The following is a 10,426-nucleotide window of genomic DNA, read 5'->3' on the forward strand; positions in this document are numbered from 1 at the left end:
AGATCTGCTGCATGCCTGCCCTTTACTGCTGGACAATACTTCTCCGCTCTTCCATCTCTAACTCAACCACTGGATTAAACCTGTACCTTCAGGGACAGTTTACTGTCCATGTACCTTGCTGTCTCCACAACAGTGCTGCTTTTTGTGCTTTTCTAGGAAACAGAGAGGAGTAGTTGCCTTCCTAGAAACTCCCTGGTGACCTGGCATCACTAGATGTGTCCAGGTCGCCTAGTAGAGGTCAAACTCAAATGGTGACAAAATGTAAGGTGGGGGGGGGGGGGATCAGACCAGAAAAAGGGAAACCTAAATTGGCCAAATTATTTTCCAAGACAGTACCTAATCTCTAGCCTCAGTGTTCTAAACTATTAAAGGGATACAGAAAATTAACATTCAGAGTAAACACACTATTCTATGCAAGTCAGAGGATTTTTTTTATTTTTATATTTTGCCCAAAACCCTGGCAAAGGAAGGTTTTTGTCTCCCTATGTTACACATGAGGAATCTCAAACTCAGAAAGGTTTATTAATTTGCTCAGGGTCACAAAGCAAAAAAGTAACAGAGCAGAGATCTGAACAGAGCTATTGCCTCCCCTGAAAACACATGTGTGAAAGCATTATGCCTGGTGCATAGTTACTGCTTGATAAATGTTCTCTTCCAAATTTTCTTCTAGCTTTAAAGTACAAAATTCTATCATAAATCCCAAGCTTCAGACCTATTCATGTATGCCAACCACATAGCTTCCTGCACACATATCAAGGCATTGTCTGCTGAACTCCCCACTTTGAATCCTCACCAGACGACTCTCTCTCATAACACCCTCATTTAGTTCAAGCTGAATTCCCTGCTACCCTCTGACTCCAACGTTCCCCCAGTCCCGTCTTTGATACCTGTCAGGTGATGCCCTCCAAGACCATTTGCCAAGTTCTGACCCTTTTTTGTATGCTAAGAGCTCTCGACATTTCAGCCTTCATTAAAGGTCTTTTCAGGTAAGTTAAAATAAATATAGTAACTCCCTGACCCCTCACTGACCTAGCTGACAATCTATCGTCATTACCGAATTATAATCAAGTGAAAATATACACTATCCTATATGTTGTATATATTATAGCGTTATAAATAAATCTATGTTATATATAATGATATTGTAATGTTATATGCAGTTCTATTATAGTACATACAATTATGTCATAGACAATGTTATATGTGAGAGAAAATGTTATATAATATACAGTATATTGCATATTTTCTATATTATATATAATACATTATATATAAATATATAATATACAATGTAACATACTATATAAAATCAATATATTACAATATTATGTATCATCATATAATTGTGTTATGTAATATATATTATACTATGAATATATATCCTGTGGATAACTGTGAAATCAGACACATGAACTCTTCATAAGAAAAGCAAGTAACTTTCAATATCAGCACAGTCTAAGTCATACTTAGAAAAGCAGCACTTTCCAAAAGGAAATGAAATCTGCAAAGATCCAGCTCTGCCCACAATGAAGTCAACCTTTCAGAGGACTAGCAGAGGATTTCTGTTCCTGGCCCCCACATGGTCTCCCAGCTTTCCAATCCAAAATGAGGTACTTGTGGCAGTCTTCCCCTAACAAAGGAATGTGTCCCTCCACCCTGACCCATGCACACGCAAAGCAAAGAACTGCTGGGAGGTTTGAGCCGGTGTTTCAGCAAGGCATCAAGCTCCAAAACCGTGGGGTGCCCTTCCCTCAGCAGCCTTTCCGGGGGAAGTAACTTTAGCCAAGCGCTTGGCCCAGGAAGGAGAGCAAGACCCTGAAATGAAGGCAGTAGATGATGGCCATCTCCCTGGGCAGCAAACCCCGGATGTTGTGACCTTTCTTCTCTGTTAAAGTTATTCTCATCCCAAGACATCTCTTTCTCCACAATTTTATATTCCTCTTTTTTTTTTCCCATATGTACAGAATATGTAAAAAAGGTAACTTTCTCAAGTTTGACCTTAGCGATGCTGCGATGCTGTTTTTGGTTTCGTATCTGAGCAATTTTACTTTGAAGTTTACCCCTTCATCAGAATGTGGGTTAAAAGAATTGGCAGGTGAGGGAGAAGGCAGGAAAGGATACTCCAGATGGGATGGAAAAGAAATCCTACAACAATCTCCATACTTTCCATGAATGAAATTCCCCCAAAGACTCTACTTTAGGTGATTTTTACGTATTTTTAAAGATGCCATCTCTCCTGCCTGAGGTAATGTTACTTGTAGACTTTTAAAATTATGATTATTTCCCTCCTACCCTGAGCTGAAGAAAGGAAAGAAAAACCAAGGAAATCTGGAACCTGTCACGATGCCTCTCTCCCTCTCAGTTTTTCCTCTTACTCACTTCCTCTCCTTGCTCACCAGGGCTTGCAGTCCAAACCCTGCCCACAGGGACTGGTCATTGAGTAAAAGAAACATAATCTCAATACGAGAGTCTCATTATGTTTTTTGAGTGAGTTATATAAGCCGTTAAACGCTCTTCTTAGTGTAAGGGCATCCTATTTCCTGAAAAAAAAAAAAAGCTAAATCACACAGGAGAATGAATCCAGTCCTAAATATATCTTCAACATGCTTCCACAAAACTCCTTTGCTGCTGGGAAAAAGGGCCCAACTTTCTCATCCCGCAATTCTATTCTCTCAGAGTCACACCGTGGGGGGTATATTGCTCCACAGTGGAAAATCAGGACCATCAAAATCCTACTGGTAGGAGACTTTGGGAGCAGCTGGTTCTCTGGATGTTTTCCAGCTCAGATGAGTTCGGTGTCAGGGAAAAAGTTATTCAAGGATGTGACCAATAGTCTCCCACCAGACGGGCACTGCAGCCCTCTCTCGACCCCACACTTCCCCTTGCACGGACACCCTGGCAGGAGGGCGGGATACTGTGATAATTAATACCCGTGTCCAAGGAAGAAGTGAGACAGACTGCAGAGAGTGCCCAGAGCTCTCAGTAACAGGAAAACCCTATTTGGGGATGGCTGGTAGAAAGGGGCAACTGAGAAAGGTGAGTTAGTTGTCCGTCCTGAAATAAATGGTGTGGCCATGCAGGGAAATCTCCCCTCCAAGAGAACAGGTAGTTAGTTACTGGCTGGTTGAAGCATTTATGGAGAGACATGGAAAAGCTAAAGAAACATCTAATTCCACTAGAGGATGGTTCTGGAAACTGATCCAGGCAAAGGGTAGATGCTACAGAATGGGAACTATGAACTTGGCTGAGGGGGTAGGGTAACTTTTGAAAGAGAGCTGATGGCACATGGCCCACAGCCTCTAAGAAACAAAAGAGGCAAAGTTGATTTTATCAATGAGAATTTTGTGAGATCGGATGAGAAGTCCCTCTCCCAAGGGTCTCCAGAAATCCTCAGAAGGGTCTATGTGGCCTCTTTTGAGAGGGTGATGACAGGGGTGATGACTTCGAGCACTGACTCCTGCTCTTGGGAGGACAGTCTGCTGGCCTCAGGCCAACTCTGAGGTCACTCTGTCAGGCCAGCAGTCATTGAGAGAAGGAGCCGATTAAGAGGAAAGTCGTAGAGGTGGGGGATTCCCGCAATGTCCTAGAGCACAAGGAGGCAGGGAACCTGATGGCCTTGGCCTTGATCGCTCTCGTTGGGCCGGATTTGTTGAGGTAGGAGTTGATTCCAAGGCAAGCAAAACAAAATACCTGCATGGGTTTTAAAAATTGGTAAATAGCCGTGGTCTGCTCTTGATTAAAATGGAGGGGAAGAGACTGAGCACATAGAAGCCACCATATGTGATCAGCAGGAACTCCTTGGGGTTTGGTGGAAAATTCTGAGAAGCGCTCCTCCAACCATATGGTTTCCTTAAGAGTTCTAGGAAAACTCCTTAAGCCTAGATTCCTAAGAAGCCAAATATAGCAGGAAGTATTCTTTTATGATGGGGAGGGGAGGGTGGAGAGAAGGGTAAATTTTATGTTAAAAATTATTTTAATGCCAGTAGTTCTCATCTGAGCAATCAAATAATTGTAAATTGTAACTCCTGTAACTCCCAGCTAATCAATAGCTGTTCCCACTGTCCCAAATTTACTTTCTCTGTTTCTCTTCATCAGTGTATTTAGTCTCTCGGTGAACTGGTATTTAGCATCTAATCTGCCTGACTTGGGCTTATATAAATCTGTTGCCATCTCTGCTGGAATTATTATTCCACAGGGTTTTCAGAGGGCAAAGTAACTGCGTCAAACTGAATGATGTAAGATGGGGTAGTTGGAACCTTGGCTCGTCATGTGACCTTGGGAAAGATGCTGGATGTCAATTCAAAATGGATTTGATAATAGTGCCTGCCCCACAGAGTTGCTGTGAGGATTAACCGAGGTGACGTGTATGTGACAGTCACTGGCCTATAAGAGCTGCTCAGTGAATGGAGTTCCCCTCTGAGATGTCTCAGGGGTGGACCCTTCTGCGACTCCTGTATTTCCCACTTGGCATTGCGCTGGGCTGCCACTAGCTGAGTATATTATCTGACCGAGAGATGGAAGAAATAACAACAAAAAGAGATGGCGTAGGCATTCTGGGGAAGCTACTGAACAGTCCAGTGGGGTTAGGAAAGCCCACATGCTGAGAGTTCAATGCCGAGCTCATGGAGAACCGGGAAACACCTTCACTCCCCACCTCGCTCCGGGTCCTTCCCCGATCTGAGCAGCGCTGCTTGAGTTCTGACCAGAGGTAAGTCATTGAGCACTGCACATAGATGGCCTCATTTCGTTTTAAACTAATTCTGTAAGTAGACACATTTATTATCATCATCCTCATTTTGTAGATGTTGAAATTGAAGCTTAGATTGATACTGAAGGCCCCACAGGCAGGGAGTAACTCAGACAGTCTGGCTCCAGGGCCTGTCCCCTTGACCATTGCTCACTCAAGGGGTTCATGGCTACCATGATTTTCAGGCTAAGAGAAAGTAATCACCGTAGCCTAACCAGTTTTTCTAAGACTCTGGACCCTGATTATCATACTGATGCATTTTAATGAGCCTACGAGAAAGGATCTGACAGAGATAAAATGTGAGTGCACTGCTCTCAGAGCACCAGAATTTTCCATAGTATCAAGTAATAATAATAACAATAACAGCTATCACTGAGCATTAACTACATGACGGTGCTACAGTAGGAGCCTTCCTTATTTCATTTAATTCTTTAAGTGACCCTTCCAAGTACTTACTATTATCCTTATTTCATAACTGAGAAAACTGAGACTTAAAATCCTTCAGTGGCTAAGTAGCTGAGAAAAGCTTTAATTCAGGTCTCCCAATCTCCAAAGCCCTGTTCTTTCCAAGACACAGTCTTCTAATTGTTTTCTTTACTTTAGAAAAAGTATGTATTGTAATCTTCTCCCTGTGGTCTCTGACCTATGACCATCCTTCACTCTGCATGAAGAGATTTCAATGATAAAGAGATTACAGTGCTTCAAGGAATCAATTTCTGATTATCTCAAGCTGCCAAACAAAGTGAATTTATCCCATGAGCCAAGACCTTTCACCAAGAAAAGGAATAAAACAAACACATTATTTTAGCTTTCGTTATGTGGTTTTTTTTGACTCCCAGTGAAAGGAACTCAACTGTAAAATTAAGAAACGAAAACCAAATGGCTCATAATGAAGATCTGGAATCTACTCTCTTTGACAGGTAAGAGAAGGGCGTGGGGGGAACCAAGGTAAATAACTAAAGGAATCTTGGAAAGGCTGTGATCCGTGTAGACTGTAAAGGTTTGGGTTCTAGTCCCAGGTCTACACAAACCAAGTATTCTTGAATCAGTCACTTTATTTCTCTGAGATACAGTTTTCTTATCTGTAAAATGGGGCCAATATCAACCTTGCTTAACCCACGAGATTTACAAAAGAATTAAAATGAAAGAAGGCATATGAAAGTGTTTTAAAATCTGTAAAGTCTGTTTAAATATACTGCTCTGTCATCCTCATTGCCTTTGGAGTTAAATGGATCAGTCTTCATTCAGTCACTCACTATATCTGAGATGTAGGTCAGGCCACATAACCTCTCTGTCCTTCAACTTACCGTTTATAAAATGTATGTAGTGAATACACGTTCATTACCTACCCCAGAATTTAACCCCCTCTTCTGTCATCCTAGCATTATCTACAGTTTTCACTCAGGAAGCCACCCTTCCCCCATGGAGTTCAAATACTTAAGGTCGCCTGACCACCTTCAGTTTCAAGGTGAGCCTTTCTTCTTTTTAATTTAAATATAGTTGATTTACAATGTTGTGTTAATTTCTGGTATATAATATATTGATTCGGTGATACAGATATATATTTCTTTTCATATTCTTTTTCATTATAGGCCATTAGAAGGTATTAAATATAGTTCCCTGTGCTATACAGTAGGACTTTGTTGTTTATCTATTTTATATGTAGTAGTTAGTATCTGCAAATCCTAAAATCTCAATTTATCTCTCCACTCACCTCTTTCCCCCCGATAACCATAAGTTTTTTTTCTATATCTGTGAGTCTGTTTCTGTTTTGTAAATAAGTTCATGTCACTTTTTTGGATTCCACATATAAGTGATATCATATGGTGTTTTTCTTTTTACTTTTGGCTTAGTTCATTTAGTATGACAATTTCCAGGTCCATCCATTTTGCTGCAAATGGCATTATTTCATTCTTTTTTATGGCCAATAATATTCACTCCATTATATGTATATATACCACAATTTCTTTATCCAGTCATCTGTTGATGGACATTTAGGTTGTTTCCATGCCTTGGCTATTGTAAATAGTGCTGCTATGAACACTGGGTTGCAAATATCTTTTCGAATTAGAGTTTCCTCTGGATATATGCCCAGGAGTGGGATTGCTGGATCATATGGTAAACTTATTTTCAGTTTTTTTAAGGGATCTCCATATTGTTTTCCGTAACAGCCACATCAGACTACATTCCCTCAAAGGTGAGTCTTGATTGAACTAAGCAAATCAGGGACTACAATCCACCTTGTCATAGTGATTGATTTATAATTAGCATAATCTGATAACCAAACAGATTGGTTCAAAATTAAGCAAATGGATTACCTGCCTCTGACTGATGAAAGGCACTGGAACTCTGAGGAAGAAGCTTTCTTGCTCTTAGGAGAAAGTACCTAAAGAACTCCAAAACTTTACATTTCCACTTCTGTCCATGATGGGATAACTGATACCAGACTAGCCTTCCTACGGTCAACAATTAGAAAACCAGACAAAATTTATAAAACAACTATTTCTAGACACCAGGCAATTGGCAGCAGGATTGTGAGCCCTGAAAGAAGGAAAACAAGTGAGCTGAATTCAATGATTACCCCAGCTTTCTGTGTGGAGACATTTTGCAGACATTGACACAAGGAGGGAGAATCCATGCATAGCACAGCAGTCTCAGTACAGTGAGGTTACAGGGACAGGGTCCAGGAGGGTCAAAGTGGCTGGAGTTGTATGGGCACCAGGAAGGAACGAGGTGCCTGGATAAACTGCTCTATAAATCTTCATGGGCATCACTGTGAATGTCTGACCAAATAATAAATGGCATATTTATAGGGTGAGAACCCACAAGAGCAACTACGATAGAAAGACAACTTATGGGGAGCTGTAAGTTGAACAATTACCAGAACTTTCATAGTGCTAAGAAACATTTCAGTCTGACCAACCAAAGTAGAGAAGCCTCACTGGACACTTGGGGCACTCTACAGAAGTCTACATCTTAGGAAAGGTCTGGAGTAAAGGCTACCTGAACGTTAAAAATGCCTTGAAAGGATCAAGAAGATCTAGAACTAAAGTAATTGCTTTCCAGCATAAAATCCAACACTGACTAAAGGAAGGCAGCAAGATTCACAAACTCAACAAGGTAGCCATCATGATGTCTAGAATCCAAGACATACTCAATACCATGAGTCATTAGGGAAACGCAAATCAAAACTGCAATGAGACACCACTTCACACCCACTAGAACGGCCATAATAAAAAAAAAATGGAAAAAAAACCCCAAGTATAGGCAAGGATGTGGAGAAATTCTCACATTGCCAATGGGAGTGCAAAATGGTACAGCCATTGTGAAAAAGTTAAGTGGTTTTTTTGACAAATTAAACACAGACTTACAATAGGATCCAGCAATCCCTCTCCTAGATAGATACACAGAAGAACTGAAAGCAGATGTTCAAACAAAAACTTGACATGAATGTTCATAGCAACACGATTCACAACAGTCACTTGGGAAACAACTCAAATGTCCATCAACTGCTAAATAGATAAACACAGTGTGGTACGTCCATCCACTGAAACATTATTCAGCCATAAGAGAAATGAATTTCTGATTCATACTACAGCGCGATAACTTGAAAATACTGCACTAAGTATAAGAAGCCAGACACAAAAGATTACATATTGTGTGATTTCATTTACATGAAATATTCAGAACAGGCAAATCCACAGAGACAGAAAGCAGACTAGTGGTTGCCCAAGGGTGGTGGTGGAAGGAAGGAATCAGGAATGATTGTTTAATTGGTACAGGCTCCCTTTTGGGGTGAAAAACTGTTCTGGAACTAATAGAGGTGATGGTTGTACAACATCGTGAATATACTTGATGCTACTGAATTGTACACTTCAAAATGGTTAGACTGGTCAATTTCATGTTATATATACATTTTACTGTAATTTTAAAAAATTATTCTTATATGTGTCAAAAAGGAAAATTCTTGTTTTTTTCTTGTTTTAAGCTCTTGTTATAAAACAAGGAGACAACTCAGACAACAGAAACACACTCAAGAATAAAAGAGATGCTAGGATAAGTAGACAAGGACTTTAAAACAGTGATTATAACTATATTAAAGTATTATATTAGTTATCTGCTGCCTTGTAACAAAATGAATGCAAAATTTAGCAGTAGAAATAGCAAATGTGTATTATCTCAGATTTTCCAAGAATCAGAAGTCCAGGAGATCATTAGCTGGTGGCTCTGGCTGAGAACCTAACGATTACTTCAGTATTTAATATGGTGGGTTTGTCAGTAAGTACAAAAGACAACAAAATATAAAGGACAGTGAAAGTAAAATGGTAACTATAGCTGTCAAATGGCTAATGTGGCAATAAACACAAAAGACATTTTCTTGTTTTGTAACTTCTTTCAAAGATAATTGGAGGGATTCTCTGGTTGTGAGACTAAGTTCCCTCCCTCTCTGCAGAAACAACTATAAAACTTGGATATGAACATAATAAACCCCGTGCTGAGACCTTTATCCCAAGACAGAAGCCAGAGGACTCAGACAGGTGAGGAGGACAGAGAGTGTCTGTCTCAGTCCTACAGGAGACGCACTAGGTAAGGTTTGCCTGATTCTGTCATATTCTGGGAAAATCTCAGGGAAAAGCAATAGCATTCACATAAAAAACTTAGACAAGATCCAACTTGGCACACACTGGGCAAAAACGAAGGTCAAGCCACATAGTGCTGGTATATGAATTTACTTTTAGGACTTGTTCACAAGTCAAAATTCTCTATTAGATCACCAAGGAAAAAGTGAAATAATCTGTCCCGGTGGTGGTCAACATGGCATGAAATTCTAAAATTCTCCATCTAATGGCTCTTCCATGTCATCGAAGTGATGTGTTTCCAGCCAGCTGGGACGTTCCCAGCATCTGATAGCTAAGCGCCACTGGAGAGCTGTGCGAAGTCCTTCCAGACAGCTTTCTTAGATGACGTCATTAAGCTTCTTATTCCCATGAGCACCAAATCATTTGTTTCAAAGAGATTTCCTTTGACCTCGCATGTTTTTAAATTTGAAGACTTCGTGTCTTATTTAGAAAGTCAGCACAAGCCACATCAGAGCAAAGGAAGGTGAAATGACAGAGTAACTGGCACGAAGCTCACCCTAGTCATGCTCGGGACCAGGAAATCGCAGAGGCACATGAGTCCTCACCATGAGGGTGGAACAAGGTGGGTGTGTGGAGGGGAGGGTGAGAGTATCAACGGAGAATAATGTCCCCTTAAACCAAGTGAAACAAATTAAGACAAAAATTCAGTGATGCCAGATTTTGACATCATCAGTGAAGGGGTCAATCTATTCTGCTCTTCAGGGTTTTAACATGGTTAAAACCAAATGTCTTCTTTGCCTAACCTGAGTGAGCACCATCATGGAAGCCCCAAGACAGGGAGACCACCAGGCTCTTAACTGCTGCTTCCCAGGGCTTGAAAGTTTTCCCCTCCTCTTCCTGACCCACCAGAGTAAGAATTAGAAGAAAGAGAACTTACACTGGAACCTGAAAGAACACTCTTCAAACCCCCAAGTCCATCAATGCACCTTGCCTTACAGAAGAGAAGTGTGTAAACAACCATACAAGGAATTTTTTGTAAATCAACTGTGATTTTTAATCACCCCACAACATCACATCATCAGGGAAATGCAAATCAAAA

General features: G+C 40.6%; 1 long non-coding RNA gene across 1 annotated transcript; it reads left to right on the forward strand.

Moving 5' to 3' along the window:
* Positions 1–1,215: 1,215 nt before the first annotated feature.
* LOC141577374 (uncharacterized) lies at positions 1,216–9,331 on the forward strand. The gene is made up of 3 exons (XR_012506253.1): positions 1,216–5,667; positions 6,130–6,215; positions 9,201–9,331. It is a non-coding gene; the product is annotated as an uncharacterized LOC141577374 (long non-coding RNA).
* The last annotated feature ends 1,095 nt before the right edge of the window (positions 9,332–10,426 follow it).

Source organism: Camelus bactrianus, chromosome 4 (genome assembly GCF_048773025.1).
Source record: "Camelus bactrianus isolate YW-2024 breed Bactrian camel chromosome 4, ASM4877302v1, whole genome shotgun sequence".
NCBI lineage: Eukaryota > Metazoa > Chordata > Mammalia > Artiodactyla > Camelidae > Camelus > Camelus bactrianus.